The 17,369-nt window shown below is 42.3% G+C and overlaps 1 protein-coding gene across 1 annotated transcript in view; it reads left to right on the top strand.

Moving 5' to 3' along the window:
- Positions 1-17,369, top strand: part of bmp6 (bone morphogenetic protein 6) — a 122,781-nt gene that overhangs the window by 64,762 nt on the left and 40,650 nt on the right. The gene's annotated exons all lie outside the window — the stretch shown is intronic.

The raw sequence follows: 17,369 nt of genomic DNA, 5'->3' as shown, positions 1-17,369 counted from the left end.
CCCCTGACTCCCCAAAGCCTGTCCACCATCTACGAGGCACAAGTCAGGACTGTGATGGAATACTCCCCAGTTGCTTGGATGAGTGCAGCCCCAACAACACTCGAAGCTTGACACCATTCAGGATAAAGCAGCCCACTTGATTGGCACTATACCCGAAAGCATTCACTCCCTCCACCTCTTCCGCTCGGTAGCAGCAGTGTGTACTATCTACAAAATGCACTGCAGAAATTCACTGAAGATCCTCAGACAGCGCCATCCAAACCCACGACCATTTCCATCTAGAAGGACAAGGGCAGCAGATTTACAGGATCAGCACTACCGTCAAGTTCCCCTCCAAGCCACTCACCGTTCTGGCTTGGAAATGCATCATCAATCCTTCACTGTCGCTGGGCCAAAATCCTGGAATCTCCTCCCTAATGGCATTGTGGGTCAACCGACAGCAGGGGGATTGTAGCGGCTGAATAAGGCAGCTCACCACCACCTTCTCCAGGGCAGCTAGGGATGAGGTTATGCAGGCTAGCCAGCAATGCCCACATCCCACAAATGGGGGAGATGAGTGAACATTCAACGATTACCACCCACTGTTGTCTCAACTGACCATACCACCCTGAGATCAACAATGCACAGACTACTATTTGTAATTGGAACTCTGAGTGTGGACGCTCAGTTGTGAACATGCCCCATTTTCTTCTTAAAACACAACCAGAAATTGCAGGAAAATCTTGGGTCTGGCAGAGAAAAATCAGGAGTTAATGGTTCAGGTCCAGTGACCCTTTTTCAGAACTTCCTTCTTTCTTTCTTAAGTGTACTTAGAAGCAGTACATTCCTGAGGTAAGAAGACATTGTCAGAAAACTTAACAGAATGCAAGATCTGATCCTAAAATTGTCATTTTTAAGATGTTACCGATTTAGTTTCTAATCTCCCTGCTTAGTAGAGATCCATGGAACTAAAACATAGCTTGTTTCCACCCAGCTGTTAGGAAGAGAAACCATTTTTTTTTTGGTCCAGGCAGCTGGCTACCAAAGTGTACTGGTTCAATCCTTAAAATATTTTGGGGTATAAATGGTAACTGTATTTCAGGAATGTGTTAGTAACCTGCCCACAGAAGACTGGCCCAAAGCAGCATACATTCAGCAAAGGCCAACGTTTGCTTGTTCAGCCAATTCCTCCTCATTTGGATGACTGGGGTGTGTAGTATCGTTATGGAAATGTCTCCGATGACACCCCTCCAGCCTCCGGAAACCCTCTTCCTGGGATCCCGATTCCAATCTGTTTTGGAGTTGGTCTCCCTACAAGGAAGAATGCTTACCACATGTCCACATGCAACTGCCACATGTGTGGACAGATTGAAACCTTGCAGCCAAGTTTCTCAGATGTATGGCACAAAGCTTTTCAAGTTGGCGAAAGCTATTGGCACAACAGTTCAGTTCTTCAATCAGCAGGACCAGTACGAGTAAACATGTGTCTGAGTCTTCACCGATGGAATGGTGGTTAGGTCATGACTCCATGCCAGACCAAAGTGGTTTGGTGCTTGCCACAGTTGAACTGATCTCTCCAACCTCACCCAATATTATGAGCCACACCTTGTAAACAGATGAATAATGTTTGCCCTTACATACTCCAATTGGGGCCATTTTCAGGGAAGGCCTTGCGTGAATTTGATTACGAACTGTGCGCTGCTTGTGGAGTTTGGGAAAATCTCATTGATCGGGCTAGCTGGTCCCAAAAAATATGTTTGCTTTAAAAGAAAAGCAAAGGCAGAATTACTTCTCAAAGGCCAACTATCTGTTCCTCATAAGAGGACAGAAAAATGGTTGTTTTTGGAGGTCAATCATTTCAGCAGGAGTTCCTCCAGGTAGTGTCCGAGGCCCAACCATCTTCAACTGCATCATCAATGACCTTTCCTCCCTCATAAGGTCAGAAGTTGTGCAATTATCAGCGAACATGCCCATATTCAGCAACATTTGCGACTCCTCAGATACTGAAGCAGTTTTTGTTCAAATGTAACAAGATCTGGAAAATATCCAGGCTTGGGCAGACAAGTGGTGAGTAACGTTTGTGCCACATAAATGCCAGGCAATGACCATCACCAATAAGAGACAATCTAACCATCGCAGATTGACATTCAATGGCGGTACCATCACTGAATCCCCCACTTCCAACATCCTGAGGGTTACCATTGACCAGAAACAGTTGCTACAAGAGCAGGTCAGAGGCTAGGGATACTGTGGCAAGTAACATCGCCTCCAGACTCCCTAGCGCCTGTCCATTATCTGTATGGCATGAATCAAGAGTATGATTGAATACTGCCCACTTGTCTGGATGGGTGCAACTCTGACAACACTTAAGAAGCTTGACACCATTCAAGACACTTGATTGACACCGCAACCACTCCCTCCACCACACACAGCCTCGGCAGTGGGAACAATCTAAAAGCTGCCCTGAAAAAAGATCCTTCCAAAACCACTTCAAGTTCACCTCCAAGCCACTCACCATTGTGACTTGGAAATATATCGCCTTTCCTCCACTGTCACTGGATTAAAATTCTTGATTTCCCTCTGTAAGGGCATTGTATGTTAGATCACCAACATCTAAACTTCCTTGATAATAAAGTGTGAGGCTGGATGAACACAGCAGGCCCAGCAGCATCTCAGGAGCACAAAAGCTGACGTTTCGGGCCTAGACCCTTCTTCAGAGAGGGGGATGGGGAGAGGGAACTGGAATAAATAGGGAGAGAGGGGGAGGTGGATTGAAGATGGAGAGAAAAGAAGATAGCTGGATAGGAGAGTATAGGTGGGGAGGTAGGGAGGGGATAGGTCAGTCCAGGGAAGACGGACAGGTCAAGGAGGTGGGATGAGGTTAGTAGGTAGATGGGGGTGCGGCTTGGGGTGGGAGGAAGGGATGGGTGAGAGGAAGAACCGGTTAGGGAGGCAGAGCCAGGTTGGACTGGTTTTGGGATGCAGTGGGTGGAGGGGAAGAGCTGGGCTGGTTGTGTGGTGCAGTGGGGGGAGGGGGCGAACTGGGTTGGTTTAGGGATGCAGTTGGGGGTGTGGACTTCACCAGCTTCAAAATCTCCCCTTCCCCCACCGCATCCCAAAACCAGCCCAGTTCATCCCCTCCCCCCACTGCACCACACAACCAGCCCAGCTCTTCCCCCCCACCCACTGCATCCCAAAACCAGTCCAACCTGTCTCTGCCTCCCTAACCTGTTCTTCCTCTCACCCATCCCTTCCTCCCACCCCAAGCCGCACCCCCAGCTAGCTACTAACCTCATCCCACCTCCTTGACCTGTCCGTCTTCCCTGGACTGACCTATCCCCTCCCTACCTCCCCACTTATACTCTCTCCACCTATCTTCTTTACTCTCCATCTTCGGTCCGCCACCCCCTCTCTCTCTATTTATTCCAAAACCCTCACCCCATCCCCCTCTCTGATGAAGGGTCTAGGCCCGAAACGTCAGCTTTTGTGCTCCTGAGATGCTGCTTGGCCTGCTGTGTTCATCCAGCCTCACATCCTATTATCTTGGAATTCTCCAGCATCTGCAGTTCCCATTATCTCTGGTTAAACTTCCTTGTTGCCTTTTAATGGAGTATGTTCTGTCCATTTTTACAGGGAAATTGTTGTAACTGGGATGGGACACTCAGATTTTGTATTTAATTACCTGCTGGATGTGTTAGTTTCCACACACACACCCCCCCCCCCCCCCCACCACCCCGGCCACCAACTAAATTATTGGCACCAGGCAATTGAAATGTGCTTCCTGAAATTTTTCACAGCCAAACTTCACTTTGTAAAACAAATTTATTTGATTTACAATGACTAACTTGTCTACACATGTGCAGCAACAGTTGAAATGCAATGGCTTTACACAAATAACTACATTTTAAAATAAAGCTAATATGTATAATTTGTTTGTTTCGGCTGAAGAGAAATATTGGCCCAGCTACTAAGGGATTTCTCTGTTCTTGAAACAGTGTGGGGGATCTAATACCCATCTGAATATTTGATAGGAGCTGTGTTTTAATTGCAAATGAAGAAGTTTTGCCTTTTTAATACAACACTCCCTCTGTCCTGGTACAAGGGTTCCATTCCCATCCTTCCAGCTAAGAGATGCAAATGCTGCCAATTGACCCACACTGACACTGTCAATTGGGGTTAAAAGAGATGCTCGATCCTTTTCATTATAGCACAATCCTTTTTGGTGGTTTCAAACGTAGAGGTCAGATTTACAATCATACTATTGTCAGACGCTAGATTCGTTGGCACACAAGAGGAAAGCTAGAGAGGAAAACATCTTGATATGCGATAGCAAGTTAAAGCACAGAATTGATTGTGTGGCTAACTTGGTCTCTGGCAGTCTCTTTCCTCCACCTCCTCCAGCCTGAGCCACTTATTCCTTCTCACTATCTTACTGACACGCCATAGTTTTTCTTATTTCCCTCTCCCTATCTCTAACAATGTAGCTTCTAATGTAACCCCATTGTAAATTAACATGCCAGCAAAAATGAGCAAAAACAAAACTAACCAGTAACAACTGTATATTGTAACTAAAATTTGAACATTGTTGATCAACTTGGGCAGCCTATAACTATGAAAATCTATTTTTGATATAACCTATAGAAAGGTTTTCAGCTGTGCTCACACAGGCTTGGTTCAATCTCTCCACAATCTGTGCTGATGGAAAATTCAGTGAAGCCCCTTTCTACACACATGCGCATACACACATCACAAACTCCCACAGACACACACACCTTGCGACCCATTAGCCCTCAACCCCTTCTCTCTCCTCTTCCATTACCTCTGCCATCTCCACTCGTGTACGTTTTCATGTATTCCCAGTTCAGTCATGTGACCTCTGTTTCTCCTACAGCCCTGGGCTGTACTTATTCAATCTCTTCACACACCCAGTCTGCACATGAACATCTTTTATCATCTTGTCCTGTCTGGCAAAGATCCCAAGGCCAAATTGTGCTTGTGAATGGATGGTGTTACCTGTCAATTAAGATAAATGAGTACAAATTGGGTGTGTTCCAATATGGGGGAGCTAGTATTCATTGTATTAAGAGTTTTGTGATGTGCAACTTCAGTTAATATTCTGACAAGAAAGACATTTACTAGGGGCCGCTGACCCGTCTTTAACCTCTGGTGTCAACATAAATATCATTGCGGTCTTATTAGCTAACACCCTGTGCCAGCTAAAATGTGCCACTGAAAATGTTTTCTGTTGTTAAAGATCACTTTGATCTCAGCATCATAGAATACCTACAGTGTGGAAGCAGGCCGTTTGCCCCAACAATCCACACTGACTCTCAGAGCACCCCACCCCCCGACCCATCCCTCTATAACCCACCTAAACTACACATTGCCCAACACTATGGGAAATTTTTCATGGCCAATCCACCGAATTTGCACATCTTTGGACTGTGGAGGAAACCGGAGCATCCAGAGGAAACCCACGCAGACACGGGGAGAACATGCAAACTCAACACACAGTCACCTGAGGGTGGAATCGAACCTGGGTCCCTGGCGCTGAGCAGTAGCAGTGCTAACCACCGAGCCACCATGCCGCCTCCATGCCTTGCTGTTTGGCCAAAATACTCCAGTGGACCAGGGGCTATCCCACCACTTCTGACCTAAGCAGAGCAGCCTCTTCTGTTGGCCGCCTTGAAGGAGGGAGAGCTCATGACCCCACATGTGTGACCTCTGACTCCATCCAGGGTTGTGACGCACAGTTTGGGAACCACTGATTTAACGTCATCTTGAAAAAGTGATGATGGCTTCAGCTTCAACAGTAGTGATCAGGACAGAATTTTATATTCTAGAGAAGATTAAGTGGAAAGGAGAAGCTGTGTGGATGTATTCAGGAAAGATGACAGTACAGATATGTTCCAACAGCAATTTATATTTGTGTATCACCTTAATGTAATAAATCATGATGGGATGTTATGCAGGCGCATTATAACACAAGGTGTGATAGAACCACATCTGATATTTGATCAGATCAGATATTGATCAGATATTTGACCAGAAGCGTGGTCAGAGTTTATAAGATTCCTAAAAGAGGCAAATGAATTAGAGGGATGGACAGGTGTAGGACTGACATTCCAGAGCTTAAGTTTGATCATGTATTTATCTGCCTCGACGATGATGGAGTGAATGCCTTTAAAAAGGAAAACAGAATCGTTGGGCCTGCAGTGTGAGGTAAAGCATACAAGAGCAAGGATCAATGCTCCAAATGTACCAGGTTAGAGTTGTATTATGATCAGAATAGTGTGGCATTATAGTGATGCTACAGAATTTCTACTGCAGTTCCATATGCCTCTTAGCTTTTAAATTACTTAGTTAGCACATTGCCTAGAACTACGTTAAGTAATGCTGCAATTCTCGTTGAAGTGACAAAACATTCACTTGAAACATTCTTCCTATCTCCATCTGTTTGGGGGAGTGAGTGAGTTATTGCCGATGATTCTAATTTTGTTGACCCGTGCTTCTAATTTAACTAGTGATTCTTCTTCTATTTCCAGTAAGTTCTCAGCAATCTATAATGTGATCCCTCTGAATCTTTTCTATGTTTAGGGGTGTTCTCGAGAGATTCTATTGGAACTTATCCAAACGAGTGTGTTATCTCTTCTTGACATTTTTTTTTGGTAGCCATGGGGACACTTGAGTGAGCCAACCTTGACTGTTCAGTGTTGTATTTGACATGCGTTGGGTTACCAACCACTGACAGCTGGTGTTTGGGGCATAGTACTACTCCCAGTCCTTTCAGTGCTGAATCGAAGAGCACATCCAAATCCAAAAGGTGGAGAACAGACCACTGGTTAGTTGTTACAAGAAGAGGCACTTGCCGTGCATGGAAAAAAAAGCAACTTATTTGCATGATGACAATAGGTAAATGTTACATTGACAAGTTAGACATGATTACTTATTATTAAGAGTCAGATGAAATGTCTCTGTCTCTGTTGGATGGAACCTCATGCTAGGCTGACTGATTCTCTGTCTAAGACAGAGACATTAGATTGGGTGATGCTACATGCAACTTCTTTGCATTAGCTTTTTCAGAACAATGACGTTTGACAACAGTCAGGGTCCATGGCACTATCGTTGATCATACAGTCTATGTGATCATAGAGCGTGTTTGACAGTGGCTTCTCCTGAAGCCATTGTCAGTTCTCACATTTAAAATCAATGTGTGAGTTCTCTTTGAGAATTCAGGTCTTTGATTTTCTTCAGAAGGCATTTACAAATATTTTATCTGGGGATGGTATTTGTCCTATTTGGTGTTTGTCTGTTGTCCACTTTGTTATAGAGCTCTAAGGTCAAGTATTGTTTCTGGTTTATGCCGAAAATTACTTAATCAGCTTCATCAGACACTAATACAGCTAATTGAAGCTATTTGTATATGATCACTAATATGGAAATTTGGCAGTTGTGGAATTCAACTGCCAAAATATCAGTTAAAATGCAGTGCAGTACAAACAGAAATAAGAATCAAAAATGTTGGACGCATTCAGTCGGTGAGGCAATGTCTATGGAGAGAAATGTAGTTAACATTTAAAGTCAATGACTTTTACATTAGATCTGAAAGTATAAATATAACTATTTTTAAGCCAGTGAAAATGGGGGGTGGGTGTATGGAAGAAGCAAATGTGAAGACATTGGAGCAGAAACTAAGGGGGGATTAAAAAACAAGATTATATAATTCAAAAGCAAAAAGCGTGGAAACAGAATTTATCTTATCAGCAGTTCTGAGAATACTTTCTACATTCTGTGGTTAACAACTTGGTATTTGGAAAATAGTTCTGTCCGGGCACTTTGCCACAGAATGTCTGCTGATGTCTTTTCACCCATTATGTTTAAAACTCTATGTATATAAAATATGCTTTGACATGTGGAGATTGGAATGATTAATGTGAGAACATCCAGGAAGCTGAAATCTCAATTAACATTTTACTACTTGGCCTCCAGTGCTTTTTTTTTGCTTTAAGTTAGAGGGCGTGAGGTCTGGAGAGTGACATGGATGTTCTCTCGCCTGTTTCAGGGTAAGTAGCTCAATCGCCACTTTGACATTGTATGGAACCTGTGCCACTGTGGCTGTTTCCTGAAACATCAGTCTACTGTAGCTGGCTGCATGCCAAGCGTAGAACTGCTGGCCCTCACCTAAGAGGAAGGACTAGAAGACTCAGTAAGTTGGACATTCTCTTTGGATAGCCTTGCTAGACTCTTTCATGTTTCCTTTAGTCGTCTGCTGCTCTAGTCCTATCATATGTTGCTTTTTGCACAAGCAACTTTCATAAGGTGCGACCGGCAAGTGAAAAATCTGTTTGAAGCATATGGTTAAATTAATGAAACTCAAATTTTCCACAGTTGCTTCTCCTTCATGCTCCACGCTCCATGTTCAATCACCTTGGGCTCAAGGATGCCTTCTGTGGCAATTTAAATGCACTTAGAAACAAAACAAAAATGAACATGTTAATCTATATATTGCAATTGGAACAACATTCCTGTTATAGCAACATTACTGCACTACCTTCTCTCACAACTTAAGGAAGCTAATCTCTCAAAATTAGCAAATGAATTTGCTGAATATATGTATCTATTTCAGAATCAATGTTGAATTCCATCTAGTTAAGCTTAAGCGAGGATGACTTGTGTTTCTCAACGGATCAATTCAAGCAGCAATTGTCTACAGCAGAGATAGTAAAATTAACTCAACGTGTAGCACAGTAATGAAAACCATTTATTAAAAAAGAGTGTATCCATTATGACCACTGAAACTTTATTGATTTAATATTCATATGCTTCCCTTAACAACTACAGGGCTACAATAATTTCTAAAAATATTTATTCATGGGTTGTGAATGTTGCTGGCTAGGCCAGCATTTAATTCCCATCCATAATTGCCCCTGACATTAATGACTAGCTGTCTTCTTAAACCACTGTAGCCCATGGAGGAAGATTTGCCCACAATGCTGTTATGGGTAGAGTTACTAATTTTGACCTAGTGACATTGAAGGAATGGGGATATAGTCTGAAATCAGGATGGCATGTGGCTTTTGGAGAACTGTCTGTACCTGCACTACTTGTCCCTATAGGTGAAAGAGGATGTTGGCCTCCAAGGTGCTGTTGAAGCATCCTGGGTGAGTCAGTGCAGTGCAGCTTATAGATGATGCATGCTGCTGCTGCCACTGTGTGTCGCTGTTGGGGCAAGTGAACATTGAGGAGGTCAATGGAGTGCCAATAAATTGTCCTGAGTGGTGTCGAGCTTCGTGTTTTGATTGTTGGCGCTGCACATCCAAGCAAGTACACCTGGTGAATAGTTTGCGTACCGTAATCTACGAAGAGTAGAATTCTTGAGAGGGCTGTTCTGTGGTGTGTTTATGACACTAACAAAGTAAAAGATATCCAGGAGCGACTAGAACAACAGGAATCCTGGGAGGAGGAAATCTCCTCTGTTTGGAGTCATACCTGGCACATGGGAAGATGATTGTGATTGTTGTAGGTCAGTCATCTGAGCTCCAGGACATCCCTGCAGGCATTTCTCAGGAGTGTTCTTGTCCCAGCCATCTTCAGTACTTCACCAATGACCTTGCTTCCATCAAAAAATCAGAGGTGGGGATGTTCGCTGATCATGCACAATGTTCAACACTGTTTGCAGTTTTTCGAATACCGGAGCAGCTTATATGCAAGTGCAACAAGACTTGGACAATGTTCAGATTTGGGCTGACAGTGGCAAGTAAAGTTCTCACAAATGCTGGGTGATGACTAGGTTGTGGTTGAATGCTGATGGCCCCCAGTGCCTTGTGGGTGACTGGTTTTAAGTTGCCAGATCTATTTGATTCCTATCCCATTCAGTATGGTGGTAGTGCCACACAGTGTAGTGGAGGATATTCTCTGTGTGAAAATTTTCCACAGGAACTGCCCTTGAGCATATCAAAAAGTTTCAGTGCTGCATTGACCAGAGGCTTGTTTCATTTCCTAAAATAATATTTTTTTATGAAAGATTTTGGACATAAAATCTTGTTGGGAATACCAAAAAGTTGAGCTTTTCAGCACCCGTCCATAAAAGTAACCTTTCTGCCAAAATGAAGGCGCTGCTCTTGCTAATGTAATATTTTGTAGTGTAATGCTAATACATGGAAATGTTGGTGAGACATTTGATTCCAAACTTCAGTCCTTGTTTTGTTGTTTAGTTTTCCATTGATAAAATGAGAATCATATCTATTGGGAAAGACTAAGCAGTCTGCAACTCATTGGAGAAGGGAAGCTTGAGGGGCATCCTAATGGAGGACTCTGTAGGAGAGGAAATTAGAAGGAAAGGTTTTGATAAGAGTATATGTAAGGAGACTGTTTATACTTGTTGGGGAGACTAGAGATGGAGCTTCTAAATATCTATTAGTCACTGGTATGAAAGTCTGGAGAGTGGAATGTGGGACTCACTACTGTAGGGAGTAGTTAATGGGAAACTAAATCGGGGAGAAGGGGGCAGAAGCTTTTGTTAGTTAGGTTTGATATATTGGAAGAGGATCGTAGGGAAAATATTTGTTGAGAATAGCCTGTCTGTGTGCTCCAAATTCTAGGCAAGTACGTGCATATTTGATATTGCTTATAAATTTCTTCAGTGCCCATTGTCGTAAATACTGTGTTCTCTTTGCATTTTTTTTGTCCAACTTTGAACAGTGCTGCCTCTTACGTGCAAGAAATGTGATCCCTTGAAGTTGGGTGAACAACATTTATTAAGCCAGCATGCAATTTTAATTTGTCTATTAGGGTGCAATTGGCATGATGGTATTGTGCTGGGCTGGTAATCCACAGACTGGGAGACCTGGGTTCAAATCCCACCATAGCAGATGGAATTCAAATTCATTGAAATCTAACCACCATTGTCAATTGTCATAAAATCACAATTAGCTGGTGGGCTTTATGGAAGGGAAACGGCCATCCTACCTGATGTGGCCTATTGTGACTCCAAACCCACAGCAACATTGACTTATAAATAAAACAAAGAGCTGCGGATACTGGAGATCTGAAATGGAGAAATTACTGGTGAAACTGGCAGCACAAGGATTGTGCAGTGGTCACCTTCAAGCCTGTCAGCATCTATGGAGAGAATGAAGAGTTAACCTTTCGAGCCTGGTGACGCTTCATCAGAACTCTCAAAACCAGACTTGAGATGTGAACTCAGTTTTCCCCACGGATGCTGCCAGACCTGCTGAGTGTCGCGAGCAATTTCTGACGTTGACATTTAACTGGCCTCTGAAGTGGCCTACCAAACCAATCAGTTGCATCAACTGTTTGATCATCTCAAAGCAAAGGAATGAAACCGAATGAACTTCCTGGCATCAACTTTTCGGCACTGGAAGCAACAAAGGTAAACTCAATTTGATCGACACTGAAAAGTGCTCTGAACTAAAATCTCAGGGCCAGTGCCAAAATTGGCAATTGGTAAGTAACAGCCTGACATTGTCATTGTCCCAGATACAGAGGTATTCAGTTGTGAGAGATAGTAGGAACTGCAGATGCTGAAGAATCTGAGATAACAAGGTGTAGATCTGGATGAACACAGCAGGCTGAGCAGGAAAGCTGACGTTTCAGGCCTATACCCTTGAAGCATGCTTAATTCCACCTCATAGCTGCCTAGACATCTAGCACTGATGTAAGCAAATTGTGAGGTTGATCTTTTTGGTGTCCAAATTATTCCTCAAAGAAATGTATAGTATTAGAAAATGCATCAGTTTGTTTTCTTTGGGATTCATTGAAAATGCTTGACGTTTTTTTGAATTACTTAATTTTTTTAAATTTTCCATTACTCGCAATCTTTGGGTACCATCAGGTGGAAAATGCTGGTGTATGAAACTGCAAGTTGATGCTGTTAACAGCTGTAATTGGGTCACGGGCATAATTCTACCCAGAATTTGTAGTTCTGAGAAACAATGAGCAAACATCTTTCATGATGTTTCAAAAGCTTTGCAGCCAATTAAGTGCTTTTGTAGTAAAGTCCCTGAATGTAACTTATTGTGGCAGAATGACTTCAGTGATGTTGCTGGGCTAGTTGGCATGCTGTTATAGCTCCCCGTTCTTTACAAATAATGCTGTGAGAAATTTGATGTCCACTTGAGGGGGGAGAAAAAGGCAACCGTGTTTTCATAGGCTTCCTCAGACTGCGAGTGGCCCCAAAGTGACCAGATTTGAGTGTGATTTGAACTGTACAGATGTCTCAGACTAGAAACTTTGCAGGGTAACCTTGGCTACTGAAAGTATTTTCTGATGAGGTTATTTTAGAAAAGACTTCACTAAATTCCCATGTCAACATGTAACATGATCTAATTGTAAATGTTTGTTTCACTCTCTCTTTACTCTTGATTCATCTCTCTTCCATTTTCATGTCTAATGGTCCCTCTTTTTCTGGGCTTTCACCATCAGGATATCAGTTGACCAGATGAGGGAAACATTACTCTTTACTGAAGATTGGTGTTTGTCAAAACAGGCTTTTGGATATGTTTGAGATTTTCTTTTTTTTCTCAGTAGAAAACACGTGGTCATTAAACAGCATAATGGATTGAATAACTGACTGACAAAATGCCTACAGTGTGGAAGCAGGCCATTCAGCCCATCAAGTCACACTGACACTCTGAGCACCCCACCTAGTCCAAACTCCCTACCCTAACCCTGTAACTCTTCATTGCCCATGGCCAGTCCACCCAATCTGCACATCTTTGGACTATGGGAGGAAACCAGAGCACCTGGAGGAAAACCACGCAGACATGGGGAGAATGTGCAAACTCCACCCAGACAGTCACCCAAGAGTGAAATCGAACAGAGGTCCCAGATGCTTTGAGGCAGCAGTGCTAACCACTGAACCACCAAATTTGAGGCACTTTTGTAGTCTGTTATGACCCCAGGTGCTGTTTATACTGGATGAGTCAGATCCCAGACTGAAACCTGGCTTGATTTTTGTTTTGGTTTTAACAAAGTGTTCTTTCGCTGATACACAAACTGTTATTGTCATAGATTTGGCTTTCACAATGAAGTGGAAGTTTATTATGCAAAAGAATTGAAGAAAAAAAATGAAAGAACCAAGCGGTAACTCAATTTAACGTTTTCTGAATACGGTAAAATACAACTTCATTAACCCCAACAACGCTCCTTTATAGTAACAAAAACAGAATTGCTGGAGATATTTAGCAGGTCTGGCGATACCTGTGCCCAGTGACTCTCCTTCACTGGACTCAAAACATTAACTTTTTTCCCCCACAGGTGCTGATAAATGACTACGACTCCAGGAATATTTATGAATTAATTATTAAATCTCTCATGACTCTTGTTCAATATCCAATCTCTAAAATAAATGATAATTAAAAAGTATGCAAGTCTCATGCCTTGCATTTCAAATCTGACCCTGGGACCTAATTGGTTGAAGAGGTAATTCTGATTCTGCAAACTGACCAATCAGAGGCAGTGTGCAATAATTCTTCTAGGTGTTTTAAAAGGACCGATGTATTTTAATGTAAAAATTACATTTTGTAGAAGGAGATTTCTCACGTCTCTGAGATCACACATTGGAGTAAAAGCAAAGATGTGAATTAATCCATGCTTCAACGTGTAATGAGTTAGTCAGATTTATTTAAAGGGAGTTAAATGTTTTCCTTGTTATTTTTTTGCCACATCATCTATGTCTAGACACAGTTCCTTTATTGTACAAAAAAAACTTTATTGGAATTAACCTGTCACTATTTCTCGTGGAACTCCAGAATTCCAAAAGTATAATTGTTTTGCTTTGGAGTTAAATACCTAATTTTATTCTTCTGGGCCAAATAAGGAAACAGAGCAAATCTTGGAAAACCCATGTCAGCCAGGCCCCTGGATAGAAGGGAGCTTTCCATAAATAGTTATTCGATCATCCAATTTATATCCAACTGTGGGCCCTTCCCATGCCCTGCCCTGAAAAGTGGATCTGATGAATTTATTTTTGAATTTTGGCTTGATGGAAAAAGATTGAATAACAGTGACTTTTGTTTGACTTCTGTCAGACTTATCTAGATTTATTCTATAATTCCATTGTGTGGAGCAGTGTTGCATCGTACAGCAGGATTTCATGATCGGAAACATGTCACTAAAGCAAACTATTAATGTTTTTCTTTTGCTACATGACCGTTGCTGCCCAATAGTCAGAGTCATATAGCACGGAAACAGACCCTTCCGTCCAACCATGCTGAACGTTATCCCATAATTTGAAGTCTCCAGTTGGGTGCATTACAGATTAAAGGGCTGAATCTGAAGGGCATCATCACCCAAAATGCTCATCTCATTCACGGGTTACGTGTGTAACCTACTCTGCTCGCCTCCCTGAGATTGCAATGCCTTTCCTGTATTGCATTATTTACAACAAAGTTCCGAAGATCCATGTAAAACAGTAACTTGCATTTTTCCTGCAGCAGAGGAAACATTCTAACATGTTTCCCAGAAACATTATCAAAAACTCTGACATTCAGCAACATAGGAATACATGAAAGTCAAGGAGAAGTTGTAGATCATCTGGCCTGTAGGCTGCCCCTCTCATTCACGTCCTCCTTGGAATATCTCCAAACTACAGTTAGCATTCACAAATCGATCTGTTTGACTCTTGAATGTGCTCGACAACCCTTTGAGTGAGGAAGTTTCTGTTCATCTCCATGCTAAATGGCCTAGCGCCCTTCTCCTGAGTCGGTGAGCCTGGTTCTAAATTTCCCAGCCAAGGAAACATTTTGTCAGTTTCTTCCTTGCTGAAACTTTTCAGCATTTCAGTGAAACAACGTATCAGTAGGCCCTGTCTACTGTGGTTATTTTCCCAGATCACAGCTCAGCTGGTACCTTGTGCTATTTGCCAGTTGTGTGACACTGGGTCAGGGTTATTTTGAGGTAGTTTACTGCCACCAGTTCTCGCTTTGTCTTTGTTTTGTCTTCGGCCTAATTGAGTAACTGTAGCAGAAATGCTTGCTGTAAAGTACTTCAGAAGAGGCACTGTTCTTAAATGTAAGATAGCAATAAATAAAATTACATTTAGTCTGACAATTGCTAGGACCTTAAGGAGTTGGTGTAGATACATCTGCTCCCTCAAATGTAGAGTAGAATCCTTGTCTCCACCCACAGACTGTGACATCAATAGAATTGGTCCAGACAATGCCACATGACCATTATCCCCTTCATAACCTTTGTATTAGACAACACATATCCTCTCTCCAAGCTTTTTCCCTATTGTTAACCCATTATGCAATAATGTTGACAACAATATTACATTTACCATTATCCCAGCTCTCAAAGTCTCTGACTTCACAAATGCACGCAGTTTAGATGCTCCACACTCTTCTTGGAACACACTCTTAAGCATTGCTTAAACAAGACAGGAAGTTGAAGCTTTTAATCTTGCATTATCAAAGTTAAGTCACAAGAAAAAGATTTCACAAAATGGACACTTCTTTAAAAACATGAGCAAAGGGGCTGATTATTGCATCATCATGTAGATGCACCAAGAGCAGTCATCTGTCAGTTTTAATTCTCTGAACAGGCAGGCAGGTTCTGATTTGGCCAGTGTGTTATCATGGGAATGCAGCAGAATTTGAGTGTCTCCTTTTTTTAATGGAAAGGATGCAATGTCTGTACAATTCCTTTTTACCCACATAAAACAGCGTCCTGAACAGCATGTAACTTCGAGCTTGTTCAACTGCATTACACTTCGAGCCAGGCTAGTGATCTTAATTTCATTTCAGAAATGATGTCCTTTTCTTACATCCTAGATCTGACTGCAAGGGCAAAAAGCTTCAGCTTCTACACAAAGAGAAACCAAAATTGCTGGAAAAGCTCAGCAGGTCTGGCAGCATCTGTGGAGGGAAATCAGAGTTAATGTTTTAGGTCAAGTGACCCTTCCCCAGACTGATTCCACTTCCATGGAGTCATCTGCTGCGTATTGCTCTCAAATTGTTGATTGGTCTGGATACCCTTGGGGTGTCATGCTGTAAATGAAACCCTGCTATTCCTGGAGTCATGTCAAATGTTATCATTTTTCATATGCACAGTACCCCCATTTACCTGACTTGTTTCAGATCATGGCTGAGAGCACAGACCAGGTTTCTGTACTAACCAAGTCATTAATTATCGTCACTAGTCCACAGACCAAATCAACTTTGTGTGTTGTCCACAAGAGCTACATCAGTACACACCCCTGGCTACGATCTGAGCTTCAATTCTGCTTGTTCAAACAGTTGTCTTGACTGCCACTGCTGTCAGGTTACCTGCTTTCAAAACTGCAGCCACTGTTCCAAACGCTGTTCTTTTTGAAGTAGTTCTTTCTCACTTCAGACATCATTGTTTAAAAGCAGAAAAATAAAGTGGTACAGAACTTGTGTAATATTATTTTAAGTTCTTAAACTTTATACTCTCGAGTCGGCCACAGTATTTCAACTTGATTGTAGAGCTTGCTGGACTGATCCACAGCGATATTGCAGTTTATCCTTCATTTGCCAAACTTTTAAACTTTTATTGTAATACTGCATTGAATTCAAGGTTTTACATTATTGGCTGATTTTACTGCTTTCAGGCTTTTCAAGCATTACTCCCTGTACTTGCTGGATGTTTTGTGTTTTTTAAAAAAAGCCATCAGGTGGCTACCCCCTCCAGTCTAGGCTTTGGTTACAAGATTGGTAAGGCCTCAATTTTTTTTCCAGGCCCTTTCAGCCTTCCTTGCAGCTATGCCTTGTGGAATCTCTGATCCAACAGCAATACTGTTTGTGAGAGGTGCAAACTTACTTTTACGGTCCCTTGCCTCACCCCTCCAGTCTTTACGTGTTTCACATTGATTTTTCCTTACCATTTTCGGGTCTAGCATTACCTTCTGGAAAGTTCAGTTGCCCCTTACAGGGCTTCCTACACTAGGCCTCTGAATTTTTTAAGTATAGCTGGCTTTTTCTCTTAGGCCTTTTTCTTGGCCAAGTGCCACGAAGGAGGTGCTGTCCTGAGCTAACAAGAAGGATTATTGCATGATAACAATAAGTACAACTACATTTGGTCAGGTGTAATAACTAAGACTTTTGGGAGACTTACATTTCTGAATTAAATGTGATAGTGGCCACTGACTGTTTAATTACAAAACAGCTTGCAAGCGATTAATGCTCGATAGTTTCTCACATCATTAAGAACGTTTATGGGGACAGGTACCTGACAAGTGGAAGTCTAGCGCTTGAAACATTTTATAGGAATTTAGAACAGGGCAAGTACTGAACTTTATAACAGAAGGCAACACTGTTTCTAAAATGGCACTGAATGTAAACAAATGAGGTTCACTCACTGATGTTTGCTCAGCAGGCTCCTGGAAGGTCAGTGGGGACTATGTGAAG

The sequence above is a fragment of the Stegostoma tigrinum genome, chromosome 5 (genome assembly GCF_030684315.1).
Source record: "Stegostoma tigrinum isolate sSteTig4 chromosome 5, sSteTig4.hap1, whole genome shotgun sequence".
NCBI lineage: Eukaryota > Metazoa > Chordata > Chondrichthyes > Orectolobiformes > Stegostomatidae > Stegostoma > Stegostoma tigrinum.
This window is presented reverse-complemented; position numbering and strand designations above follow the sequence as displayed.